Genomic DNA, 14,792 nt, shown 5'->3' on the forward strand with positions numbered 1-14,792 from the left:
ATTACTAATGAAATGGGTGATAAACTGATTGCTATTTTTTGTATACCTACAAGTACACAAATCAAGTAATAAAATGAAACTATTCTAGTACCGTCTCCCAAATGATTATATATTGTAATTGTTAGGTAGTTCTCAAGTACTAAAGTTGAAGTCCTAGACTTTTATATCTAAACTAAGGTAGAATTACGTTGCAAATAAGAAAAGAAAAGATTGAAAGGTAATGTAGGCTTAAATCTCACTTATCTAACTGTCATTTGGTAAGCTACAGATAATAGCCAAAACTAGATCTAAGAAAATAAATGATTAAAAATTTTAAAATAATATGAACTTAAAGGTTGGCGAAATACTATTATGCATGAAAGAAAGAGTTGTAACTAAAAATTTCATAAAAAAATGGTTAAAGTCTAGAGCATTGAAACTTAAAGAATAAGAAAGAGTGATTGCCGAAAATAAGGAAGTACATAACAAGATTTAAAATCAAAAGTAAGAAAGTAATATTGCTTTGAAGAAAAAGAGATATTGAAAATAAACACTTCTTGGATTAAAGAAAAGAATTAAAGAAACAACTTGGCTATTGGCAAAGCTGTCACCTAAGCCAATAACTTAAAGAAATTAAGAAAAACTAAGAACTAAAGAAAATAAAGAAGAAAAGAGAAGTTAAAAGCAAAATATGATGGAATGAGGTGAATGGCTTCCCTATTTATAAAGAGGGTTTCAGCTAAGTTAGGGGATAAGGTTACAAAGTTTGAATTTATCTCAATGCTAAAAGATAATCTTATCTTAATATTCAAAGTTGCATGACAAAGGTGGACTTTTCCTTCTTGAGTGTGTTTGGTCGAATGGGGTCTTGAAGAAAAGATCTTAGCCATTCATCCTAACTTAATGCAATTTTAATTAAATCTCCACTCTTGGTTCTGCTAAGTTGAAATTCATGACAAGATATTTTACTTTTTATCCAAACTCTTGAAATTCAAAGGGAAAAAGTACTCACTAATTTGAAATTCTTCAAAGCTAAGCAAAAGAGTTATGGTGAAGTTCAAACTCTCTCTAGCTGAATGAACTAGAGTCTATTTAGGCTTGAAATTCTCAAATGATAATTATTTTCGTTTTGGATTTGAAATGGCCAAACATGATAAGGATTGGAGAATTCTTCATGAATGTAATTTCTTCATTGGGTGCATGATAAGTCTTAAAAGTCTTTAGACAATCTTGCTTGGATCTTGCTTTGGCCAAAAGTCTCTAGTGTCCATGTAGTTGTGAAACTCTTCAAATGTGCATTATCTCATTTTGAATTTAATGTTAGTTGAATAGATGTAAGGAGTAAGAATTTTTGTGCAATTCAAACACCTTAAATCTTCTTTCTTAGCCGTATGGTTACATGGATGGATGATGTTGAGCTAGTAAGATTTCAGTTGGCACATTACATTGCACGGCTGAATGTGCACCTTGCATGCTTTGCATGGAAATTATTTCCAAAGGCTTTAAAACCTTAAAAATCGTAGAAGTAGCATTAAAAGTACCAATTTCAACCAAAATTTTAAAATTTACACCTATTTTTTAGTGCTATCATAACTCTACACTGGAATCTTTGATGTTCTTAAGCAAAATCCTCAAATTGGCACAACTAAAAATCATTATACATACTTACAAAGTTAAAAAAAAAAAAATTGCATAAACTTCCTTTTATGTACTATCACATAATACAAAATTAACTATAAACATAGAGTTACAAGAAATTTCTTCAAAATCAAGCTCCCAATATGTTATATTCTTTATACATATGAATTTACTCAATCTTTAATTCATGTATATAACTCAAGTGAAAAGAATGTAAAACATTTCATTACATTTCAACTCAAAGACGGAATAGACTTCACATGTCCACTTTCCCATTCACTCTTCACTAATGTTAGACTTGTATACTTGACTTAGGATCAAAAAGTCTTTAAGGCTTATAATGTAAGGCTTGGGTCAAGATAGAAAAAAAGAAATTTTAGGCTCAAAACCCTTAGCTTACTTTTTTGAAATTTCATGGACTTTAGATTGAAAAGTTTGAGAGCTTTTGGAACTATGAGTACTTGAGGCATCACTTTTTTCTTTTATTCATGATTTTTTTTTTTACTTTAGCCATTTTTGGCTTTATTAGGCTTTGCCTTGTATTTTTCATTTTCATTTTCTTTTATTCCTTGCACTTTCCTTTTTCCCAAATACATAAAAATATCCATAATATATGAGTAAGCATAATTGGGTTAGGTAAAAACAAAAGATGAGATAGTAATCAAAAGAAAAGGCTTATTAGGCTTATTGTGTGGTTGAAATAACAAAGAAAAAGGAAATAATATAACAGGCTCAAAATATCAGTACTAGGGATGCATCATAAAAAGTGAGCTTGAAGAGCTCAAACGGTCGAAAGGATGCTAGATCCTCTTTTAAGTCAAATACAGTTTAGGATTTTACCTCGAATGTTGAGTGGGTGAATTTTAGAATACTTATTCAAATATTCAAATTTCATGCAAATTAACATCTCATAAAATTTTCACAAGAATCATAGCATTTCATGTAAATAAAAATAAAAAACATATGCACAAAAATCATATCCAAAAAGAAACATGCTTAAGAATTCCTTTCAACTTCCATTATACTCATAATTAACTTCATAACAAATTCAAGTCAATCTTAAAAAGTTTATGCAAATAAACTAAGTGTGTATATCAATTTGGTTTGAAAGCAAATATGGGTTAAAATTTCAAAAAGTTCAAAAATTGTTCTCCTTCCATGCTTAAGTTGAAAATATATTAAAACAAAAAGCAAGGAAAAAATAAAATACTCCCCAAGATTTTGCTTAAGGCTGAATCTTTACTTGCATGAGATATCCTCCTTACTTTACTTAAATACTATTAAAACAAACTAAAAACACCAAAAAAAAAAAAAAAGATCAAAACATACTTGTCATAATAAAAATAAAAAAAACATAAACCATAAAACTAAAACTTAGGTTGCCTCCCAAGTAGCGTTAGTTTTGGTCAAGCTTAACTATACCTAAATCTATCAAAATCATCTTATCCCTTTAGAAGGGAGTTTGCCTTGTTTCATCATTCTCTAAGGAATGACATAACTAGAACTGGTCTTAGGAGGTGTACTAACTCTTCTAACTAGAATCACATAAACTGAGCTTGAGTTTATCATGGGTTTGGCACTATTGAAGCTAGGTATTGCCAAGTGGTTTTGCATCAAGGGGTCAGGAGGTTTCGCCACTAAGTCAAATTCCCTGAAGTTTTCCTTTACCTTTATTGCATTCACATCATCTTCATCCCAAAGAAAACCATACCTTTAATTTACAAACTGCATTTATTTGTTTTTGAATCTAAGGGTAAGGTTATAGTTGTATACTTCAATTAAAGCTTTGGTAGTAAATAGGAAAGGTTTACCTAATAGTAATGGAGCTTTATCATCATCCATATCTATACAGCAAAGTCTATAGGGAAATCATATTTACCAACTTTCACAAACACATTTTTCAACATCTTTTGTAGTAGCTTGGCAGATTAATCAACAAATTTTAGGTTGAATTTAGGAGGCTTCAATTCTCCACATCCTAGTTACATAAAAATATTTAAAGCATTAAGTTTATGCTAAACTCAAGATCACAAAAAGCTTCATCAAATTTTAAATGTCCAATTTTGCAAGAAATAATAAAACTCCCTAAATCTTTTTGCTTTTTGGGGAGGAGTTGTTGAAGTTCAGGGCTACAATCTTCCATAAATGTGGCATCCTTCAACTATTTAAGTAGCCATTTTGAATAAACTTTGAGGTAGGTGGTGCTACATTCAAACATTGTTTATACATTTTTGCAATCATCCTTGGCCTTGCTTGAACTTCCTCTTATATCTACTCCTTTTGATCTGCCTCTTCTTGACTTGCCTCTTCAAGCTCAGATTGAATGCTTTCTACAAGTGCTCTTCCCACTTGAAATAGCATCAAACCTTTTTCAACAAATCCTTTAATGTATTCTTCAAGATCCTCTTCATAGTCCATCTCAACATTTTTTCCTCAAGATCTTCCCTATAAGGTTTAATGCTCTATAATAATTATAATATAATATAATAATCATAATTGTTAACATATGTATAAGTTTTAAATAATATTGTAATTATTTGAAATAAAAATATATTTAAAAAATTTATGGGTTAAAATTATAATTTTGTTTTCAATCGATTAAGAATTTATTTTTCAAAATTCTATAGTTTAAAAAAAATTATGTTTTCAAGATAAAAATATAGTTTATGTTGAAAATATGGACTTTTGAAAAAAATCATTTTTTAAAAATTCTATAATTTCGACAAAAACTATGTTTTTAAAATTAAAAATGTAATCTTTGTTAAAAAAATATTATGAAAAATTTATTTTTTAAAATTTTATATTTTTAATAAAGACTGCATTTTTTATATTAAAAACATAATTTTTGTTGAAAATATACTACAAAAAAGATTATTTTTCATTTGGTTCTATAGTTTCAACAAATGCTACAACATTAAGATTAAAAATGTAATTTTTGTTGAAAACACATTAAGAAAAAATATTTTTCTTTTGTTTCTATAGTTTCAATAAAGACTAAATTTTTAAGATTAAAAATGTAGTCTTTGTTGAGTTTTAACAAATGCTAAATTTTTAAGATTAAAAACATAACCTTTGTTGAAAATATATTGTGAAAAGAATTTATTCTTCCTTTGGTTTCTAGGGTTTCAATAGAGACTATGTTTTTAAGTTTTTAAGATTAAAAATATAGTTTTTCTTGAAAGCATATTATGAAAAAAAAATATTTTTCCTCTGCTTTTTTAATTTCAACAAAAACTACATTTTTACGATTAAAAACGTATTATTTGATGAAAATTTAAAATGAAAAAAAATATTTTTCCTTTGGTTCTATAGTTTCAACAAAGACTATATTTATAAGATTAAAAATGTAGTTTTTGTTACATTTTTAGATTAAAAATGAAATTTTTGTTGAAAATATCTTGTGAACCATTAGTTTTAATTAGGGTTTCAATAAAAACTACATTTTAAGATTAAAAATGAAGTCTATTATAAAAAAATAATATGAAAATAATTATAATATATTTTTCATAATTTACATGTTAAATAAATAAATAATTTATTCATTAAATAAATAAATAATTTATATGTTAAATCCAATTGTTTGCTCTATATAAGGGACAATCAATGTTAGGATAGTAATTAAACTAATGCAATTATACATAATATATGTACAAATATCTTGAAAATATTTATTTACAAAAATACTATTTGATATATCAAAATAATTTTAGTAATTTTTAATTTTTTATTAATTTCATAAAAATATTAAATAAACCATTTTCATGTTAACTAAATAAATAATTTAATATGATAAATAAATAAGTAATTTAAATATAACTATATGTTATGTGTTATTAACGTAACATTTAGGACAACATAATAAAAGACTTCATTGGATAATCTTACATTATTCTAAATCGAACACATAAATCTTACGTTTAAACCGAACATATAAATCTTACGTTCTTATAAGATCAACCAAATATAGGAATTTAAACCTTTAAAATAATTTCTCTGAAATTACTTTTCCTCTCGAAATATTAAAATATGCAAACCAAAAGCCCCTATTAGTTTTTAAGAATTATAGATCGATGCACTTGGTATTACTAAAAATTTAATGTTATTTTGTTTGAAATTATCAAAATAACCATACATATTTTAATAGTTACACAAGTTAATGATTTTAATTTTTTTACCAGAATTTCAATATTGTTTAAAGATAATAATTTGTAAAATATTATTAATATTTTATTTACTTCATGATAAAATATAATTAAATTATTAAATTAATAAATATATTTATTGACAAGTAAATAATTTTTATAATATAAATTATGTAAAAAAATTGAATTAGAAAATAAAATAATCTATTAAAATCATAACAATAAAAAATAAAAAGATTATATTATATACAAAAAATTTAAAAAAAGGTAAAAGAATGCTGTAAATTATTTTGAACATTTTACAATAAATATTAGTTTGAAAATAAAAATTTATAATATAAAATAATTATAATTTTGAGAGGAAGCAATTTTTAATTCATATATTAAATAAGTAATATTTACTATTATAAGGTTTACATATAAGTTTATCTCAATGAGAAAAGTTTTTCACCATTTTAGATAAGAATTAGATCACTTTTTAAAGCAGTAATCTAATCACACTTAGGTTTTGTTTGGTATGATGGATAGAAAAATTAGAAGATAAAAAACTAGAGTGAAGTGGACAGATGGAAAACATATTATTTCTTTCCATTTATGTCCTTGGTTGGAAAGATGAAAAAGTTGAAAAATGAAAAGAAAAAAATAAAAATGATATGATTTCACCATTATAATCTTTTTAAATTAAGATAAAAAAATTCTAAATTTGATGGTTAATTTTGTAAGTATGCAATACATGCTCACATATCTTTCATTTTCTCTCTTATTTTCTTTTTCCTTTGTAGTGATTTATTTTTATTAATAAGTGTAAAAAATAATAAGTTTTCTTATTTTCTTTTCTCTCATTTTTCTCTATTAAATTAGTTTTCTTTGCACTCTTCCACTTTCCTTTATTCATCTTTCTACTTTTTTAATCTACCAAGTATTCCGTAAGTTTGGTTCCTTGGAATGAAATAAAAAATGAATGGAATAATTATTTTGTAAGAATAGAATAAAAAGGAAATAGAAATAACATAGTTCTGTTCATAGAATGGAATAGAAAAGAAAAAGTACAACTATGTTTGATTAGTTATGGCTATGTCAAGGAATAAACAGGATAGGATTAAAAATAATATTTTATCCTTTAATAAAATAATAATTTTATTTAAAATAACTCTTTAATTCATAATATTTGTGTTTTTTTTTCTATAATTCTCTCTTTTCTCTCTTTTTTTTTTTTTTCTCTTCTCCTTTCCTATGATTTTTGATAATTGATGTTACTGTTGAAAATCATGACGCCAGCAACCACAGTCGCCAGTGCACTTTCTCCTTTGTTTTCGACCACCTTTTTTTTCTTTCTTCCCTCTTTCTTCATGAGTTGGTCACTGGTGGTACTCCAACACCAGATCTGGTCATTTTTGGGCAGATTCGAAGGTGGCAACACCAAAATTTGGTTGTCACGCCCAAAAACCAAACCTCTAATCTGAACAAATTTGACTGGAATTACGATCTGAAATCATGATTTACTGATTGACGTTTGAAATTTGACTTAAAATCTAGTGTTTTGGTGATCAACTTAGGCTGTTAATGTTTGGATGGAGCAGTAATTGTTATAAAAAATATTAGATTTGATATAATATGATAACATGATATAAATATGATATGAAAATAAGATACGAAAATAATACGATTTAAAATTATAACAATAATTATATATAAGATTGATAAAATAAAAAATTTATTTTTTATATTTTTATATTGATACAAATTATAATATATAATTTTTATGTAAAACATTATATAAATATAAAAATTTTAATATTTTATATTATATAAATACATAAATTATCATATCTAATCAAATATATCAACAGTAACAGTGAACTGCAGACGATGTTGTGGACTGTCGTGATTAGGTTTAAAGTTGTAATCTCATAAATTATTAAAGCGTGTTTAAGGATGGAATAGCCGTTCCGGAGGGGGAGTACCGATTTGCTTTTCAGCCTTTTTAATGAATACGTCCTGAATGACGATTCTTTGTAATAGCCTTTCTTTGGACCAAATGAAAGCGTACACTATACCTAATGTTTATTATATGGATGTCACCATAATTTGTCAGTTTCTCTAAACAAGAAATTCAATTTTTAAGGCGGCTTTGAATTATTCGCTGGTTGAGTTATTTTTCAACACAAAGCTTACGCATGCAAGAAATTAGAAATTAGATGAACAATCTCAAACGTGAATATATAGTTTTTTAAATAAAACAATGCTTTTTTTTGTCCCTCGCGGCGCAATGTGAATATGAAAGCTTGAAATATGGAAATTTCCTAGCAATATGAATGGGGACGATTAGGTGAATATTTCAAAGAAACACAAACGGTAGAAAACAAAGTCAAATAAAGGAAGCTTCTGTTGTATGACTTAATCAATGCCCCGTTTCCCTTGCTCTATATCAATTTATTTTAAACTACGATCTGGAACACAAATTGCTGTTCAATTTTGTCAAAGTTTTATATAGTTTTCTCTTGAATCTTGAATTCAATTTCATCAATGGCGGATCAACAGAAAATCCATCCCGTTCCAGATGTTGAAGCACGGCCACAAACCTCCTCAACTGCTCCCTTGGTGCCTCAGGGCACGTCAATATCCGAGAAGGGTAACCCTGTAGGGGAATATCCACCTTTCCATCGCACTTTTCCTGCCACGCACTCGAAACCTCCAAAGAAGAGAAGCTGTTGTTGCAAGTGCTTGTGTTGGACACTATCCCTACTCTTACTGCAAATCGTTATTCTGGGGATTATTGTTGGCATTTTATTCCTTGTTTTCCAACCAAAGCTACCAAAATATTCTATTGACAGTTTGCAGGTAACCCAATTCAATCTTAATTCTGTCAACTCTAGCTTATCGGCTACCTTTGATGTGACTATTACTGCAAGGAATCCCAACAAGAGAATCGGAATATATTACGAGGGAGGCAGCCGTTTGGAAGCATGGTACACTGAAACAAAACTATGTGAAGGGTCAATGCCAAAATTCTACCAAGGTCACCGGAACACAACAGTGCTGGTTTTGCCTTTGTCAGGACAAATCCAAAATGGTACTGGCTTGATCAGCGCGCTGCAACAACAGCAGCAGCAGACAGGAAACATTCCTTTGAGACTGAGGGTCAACCAGCCTGTGAGGGTTAAGCTTGGGAAGTTAAAGCTCATGAAAGTGAAGTTCTTGGTTAGGTGCAGGCTAGTGGTGAATGCTTTATCTGCTAACAACGCCATCACCATTCAAAGTAGTAGCTGCAAGTTTAGGCTTAGGCTGTAGATTTTATTGGAGCTATATTATTTATTCCATATTTTTACATTTTATTTTCTTTCTTTCTTTCTTTCTTTTCTTCTATTTTATGTTCCATAAAAATGGAGGATTTTTATGCTGTTTGTCCTCCATCCTAGTATAATACTTTGGTTTGCTGGTCTATATATTTTATTCGTATTCTATTTATTTATTGTTAGACCTATATTATTGCTATCGATATCACTACTATTGTTTTTGTGAAAGAAAATCCCTTTTTCTCTGTTTGATGCTGGGGTGGATCAATCAAGCTTCCAAATGATGAGATGTAAGATCATTTCGGAATGCTACTCTCATTTTATTTGTAGCAAAATTTCACAACACATTTTTCCTTGTATATAAATTGTTTTCTTCCTCCATTTGAATTCAGTAATCCAACAAGTCACAACTCTGTTTATGACAAATTAAACAACCCAGTCAATACTGAATATTGCCAAAAAGCTTTAAAAGATAATATATTTCGCAGGTTTCTTTTATATATATTTATATATATATATATATATCTCAAAATTTATATATTTATATATTATTTACTTTGTATCAAATATGTTTAAAACGCAAATTATCGTATCACATTTATATCCACAAATCAATCACAATATATATATATTTATTTATTTATTTATTTTTGTTCAACTCGTATTCAATTTTTATTAAAATTTTAGATATTATCTCTCTTTATTCTTATGCTTTCATTGGTTGCTTGTGTGTTATTAGTTCCTAACAAGGAATAAAAGAGAGTTTAGAAACTGGGTGTGGGAACCAAACAAATTAATGCCAATCAAATGTTGGTTGCTTATGTACGAGAATTCTCATCTTTAAGCAAAAGGTAAAGATCCCATTGCTTGAAGGAAGCCTACTAAGAGACTATATATATTTGCACAAGCAGGATTACCCTTTTTTTTTTTTTTTTGGCAAGAATATTGCCGAAAATTGACCCACAAAAAGTAAGGCCTGAAGCCATTAAGGCTCATAAAATTATAAAAAAAAAAAAAAAAAAGCTTCAATAGTGTTGTCCCAAGATCTGCAAGATCATTCTGGACTTATTCTAAATCGGTTTCTTGCAAGGCCGAAGACCAAGTGTGCTTACCTTCAGCTGACTCGAGTCTTCTCACCTAGTCCGTGGATTCCAGATCACCTTTCTAATATACCTTTCTTTATATTAACGTCGACAACTAATTTTATTCAATATGTTTTATTGTTTTAATTTAAATTTAATTTTGTAATTGGACTTAAATCATCGGTTTTTGAATCTATTATATGATTCATTTTTAAATGTTTTGGCATAAAACTCAATATAGATCTTATAGTAAGGTCTGTTGCATAAACTCAAATAAATACTTAAAATGGTCTAATAAAAGGATCGATAAAAAATCCATCCTTAAAATCTATTAATGATCTATTATTGGCCATTAAATAAAAAATCAAATTAAAAAAATTTAAAAATCATAAAATTTAAAACCAAATAAAAATATAAAAATTATTAAAAAATAATAAAAAATAAAAATGGGCTTGGCCCAAAACAAAATCATGAGAGCTCAAATGAAACTAAAATAAAACAAATAAAACTAAAATAAAACAAATGAAAGTAACCCAAAACTAGCCCAAAAAAATAAAAGCCCAAGTGGGCCACAAATGAAAGCTAATGCCCTAAAGCATTGGTTTCTTTTTAAAGCCCAAGATATGGGCAAGAAATGGGGCCATTCGATTAGCCTTGTTCGGGGGTAAAGCCATGTAAAATAGGGAGGAATCATGCATGAAATTGGCATGCATAAGCTAGAACGTGAAGAAAAAAAATTGAAAGGAATGGCATGAGGTGGAAAACGTGTGAAAGCAGTAGCAAAAAACAATTCCAAAAAAAACAAAAGAGAGGGGAAAGCTTTCAAGGAGAGGCAAAAAGAAAACAAAAAAAAAAAAGCAAAACAAAAGAAAATTGGTATAAAAGAGAACCAGAGAAAAGGATACTAGAACAAAAAAAAATGAAAAAAACAAAAAAAAAAAGGCATTCGTGAGAGGAGAAATGAGTGGTGTTTATAAGAAAGGTGGCAATAGTAGAAAATAGAGGAGAAAACCAGTAGGAAAAGAAGAGAAAGAATGCTAGCAACAAAAAAAAAACTGTGTAAAACACCAACAGGAAAGAAAGGGGAAGCATTCGTTCAAAAAAATTGAGCATAAAATAAAAGAGAAAGCTTGGCCAACGAAGAGCTACAACATTTGGGAAATTTGTTAAAAAGTTATCCCTTTTGTTTCTCTTCTAATTTGCTTCCATCCACATGAACACTGTTATCAATCTCATGCGAGTTCTCCTTTTATTGTCTCTGGTTTGGCTAATAAAAGCTTAAGGTTTCATGTTTTTTCTATTCGATTTGCAAAAGCTTAAAGCTAGGGATTTAAATTGCTATAACGGTTGCATTTTTTATCGCATCGGGTTTGTTGTGGTTGCGAATATAACAGAGACCTTCGCGATTATTATGACTATCACAATCAAGAATTTTTTTTTAAATTTTGCTCAACTTGCTATAAAATATAATAATTTTAATTGTTAATCATAAAACCTTTTATTTTATGATTTTTAAAGTAATTTATATCATGTCATGTGTTTTATCTATTTAAGAAAAAATATTTATATTAAAATATTCATATTTAAAAAATTACTTATATGATAATTAGAAAATAACAAGAGATAAATAAGCATGTGAAAAATAGATAACTATAACTAATGATATATTTAATTATTTAATTATCGTACTCATCAAATTATTACCAAACTATATTGTGCATAAATCAGCGAACAAGTGATTAGGTATCTATAAATTAAAGCATCCGTAAATTAAGCAAAAACATTATTATTTATAGGCTAAAAGAATTACTTTTTATGGGCCTACAATAAATCAAACTTGCCAACCTCCATGCAGAGAGCAATCTTTAACAACAATAGCCTCCAAGTCTACTTCTTTTGCCTCTTGACTAAATTGCACTGACTCACTCAACAACTTCTCATCCCTTCACCCTTCATTCAATAATTTTTCTCTCTAGACCTCCATCTTAATCCCATTTCTTTTTTTTTCAGTGTGTGCTCTCTACTTGTCTGCCTCAACCTCAAGTCTTATTCTCATCTCTTGTCTCTCATTTTAAGTCCCAGCAACTCTTACCCCCTTCTAGCAGTGCACTATAGCCCAAACCAATCCCAAACACACAAAATCACTACAATTTTGGAAATTTAAAAAAAAATAATTTGAGTGTTGAATTAATTACTTACCTTAAATTGTATGTGTTTGATCTTGATTGAAGTTGAATTTAAGAGAATTGATATCTTTAGAAGTCTTAAGTTTTGTAGTTTTTTTTTTTTTTTGCTAAATTTGTGAATTGATGTCTATTTTCTAACTTCTTGTTTTTGTTTTAAGTTTTAACTAGAGTCAAATGAAATTTTTTTTCTTGAATTTTTGAATGAAAAATGTAGTGGGCAATAGCGAACCGCTATTACCGCAATTCAACGTTATGTCGCAATTCATGGCCACGATACGTTGCTACAGTGAGGATTCAAATTCTCTTTCATTTTTTCTTCAATAGCGATGACGGATGGTGGGGTTACCACATAATAGTGGCCGCCATACCGTTATCCCACTGCTATTTAAATCTCTGCTTAAAGCTTTATGATTTTTTTTCAGTTTGGTTGGCAGAAGCTTAAAGCTTCATTTTTTTTCTTTTCTCTTATAGGTAGTTTTTTGCATTAAAGCATAAAGCTTCAATCTTTTTAGGTTCACTAGTTTCCTTTTTCTACGTATAGATTATCATAAACATAAGTTTTTCCTGTTTTGTTTTTCCTTTACTTTTTTTCCCACATCGGGCCTGTATGTGGGAGCTTAAAGCTCCATCATTCTCGAGCTTGTTGTTTAGTTGTTTGGGGAATCCTAAAGTTTCTATCTTTCCATGGCTTCTGGCTTGTTTGCTCTATATTTGGGTTGTTAAGGGATGTGGTTTCCTTTGCACGAGGGCTACTTGTGGGGATGCTTATAGTTTCACTTTTTCTTTATATTAGCAAGTTAGGAAATCTGGTCATTTTTCCTTCATGTGCATAAAGTTTTAATGACTATTAGACCTCCATTTTCCCATGTTTTATAACTTTAAACAAAAGAGAGAAACTTGTAGGGATAACATGAAATTGGCTTTGAAACTATATGGTAAGGAATTCCTAAGCTTTTTTAGATCAAATTTTTTTTAAAGAAAAACAAAAGTTTTAAAATATGCCAAAATTCTGTATGATCTCAATAAAATTTATTTTCATGTATGGCTCATATCATTCAAGTCCATACATATTTCTTTTATGTTGTTTAAATTTAATTGCAATTTAAATTTCATGCATTTTTAATTTTCATATTGGTTAAATTTCTATGCTCATTTAAATTTTTATGCAAGTTTCATGCTTTAATTTACTTTTGATACAATTTATTTTTCATACATTTTAGATTTATGCCAAAAAAAAGACTAAATAATAATAATAAATAAATAATATATTTTATAAGAAAGAAAAAGATTTTAAATACTTGCCAAGACGTTAAAGGAATTACAAATCGTGTTTTAAAATTTTAATTTTGCCTAGATGTTGAAGAATTATTAAATAATAAAAAATTAAAAAATTAAAAGGAAAATTATAATAATAGTAAAATTTAATGGAAAAAGAAAATATATAAAAATATAAAGATTAATTTTTTAGAGAAATTATGAAAAATGAGTTTACTCTAAAAATCTACCTAAATATTAAAGATTTTTAAAGAGGTTCGTAATATTTTAAAACCTTAAAATGAAATCCTAAACTTATGTGTAAACCCTAAACCCTAAAATGAAACCTTAAACCTTATGTGCAAAACTCAAACACTAAATGAAAACCCAAACCATAAATGAAACTTTGAAACCTTAAATTCACACAAAGCACCCAAAACTATCCTAATTTTTTAAGGATTTGCATCAAAACTTCTCATTAAGTAATTTATTCCTGAATATCGTCTAGAAGATGAGGTATTAAAAAAATTTTATTTCATTAAGATTTTTCATATAGTTCCTTAATCAAAACAATAATAAAATTAAATATAAATATAAATATAAATAAAATTTTAAATATAAATAGTCGCATCCAAACTTTGATTAGAGGTTTAAGAGTCCAGGTAGCTTTTTTATATTTAAAGATCCAATCCTAAAGTCATATCTTATTATCGCTTATGAGATATATTTGCATATATCACTTTTTGGATCAATATTTGCACTTATTGCACATATATATATATTAATTATTGATGTTTATGGTTAATTATAATATTTTTCATTTTTACTGCATAAAAAGTCTTAAAAAAAATAAAATTAAAATAACATTCCGAGAAAAATAACTTTTTGTATTTTGCCTAGATGTTGGAGAGTTGCGAACAATTATCATTTGCGAAGGATATTATTTTTATTTTTTAAAGGAATGTTGTGATAAATCTTAAACAGAAAAGATTATCTTTGAATTCTGTCAATATGCTAGAGAATTATAAGGCATTTATTTAATTAAAAGATTTTTGTAATATTCTTAAATAAAGATTTTTTATTGATTTTTTTTCTTCAAAATGAAAAGAGTTATTATTAAATCTTAAATAAAAAAACTATTTTTATCCAAAATTATAGATAGCTCATAATTAATTGATACCAATTTTTATGGGTGCTGTAGAGGTGCTAAGCTTT

General features: G+C 27.6%; 1 pseudogene across 1 annotated transcript; it reads left to right on the plus strand.

The window, feature by feature from the left end:
* The first annotated feature begins 8,108 nt into the window (after window positions 1–8,108).
* On the plus strand, window positions 8,109–9,231 carry LOC111315783 (NDR1/HIN1-like protein 6 pseudogene; annotated as a pseudogene). Its single transcript, XR_016330837.1, has one exon. The product of XR_016330837.1 is annotated as an NDR1/HIN1-like protein 6 pseudogene (transcript).
* Window positions 9,232–14,792: the final 5,561 nt, after the last annotated feature.

The sequence above is a fragment of the Durio zibethinus genome, chromosome 20 (assembly GCF_047325235.1).
Source record: "Durio zibethinus cultivar Kanyao isolate XHJ-2024 chromosome 20, ASM4732523v1, whole genome shotgun sequence".
Taxonomy (NCBI): Eukaryota; Viridiplantae; Streptophyta; class Magnoliopsida; order Malvales; family Malvaceae; genus Durio; species Durio zibethinus.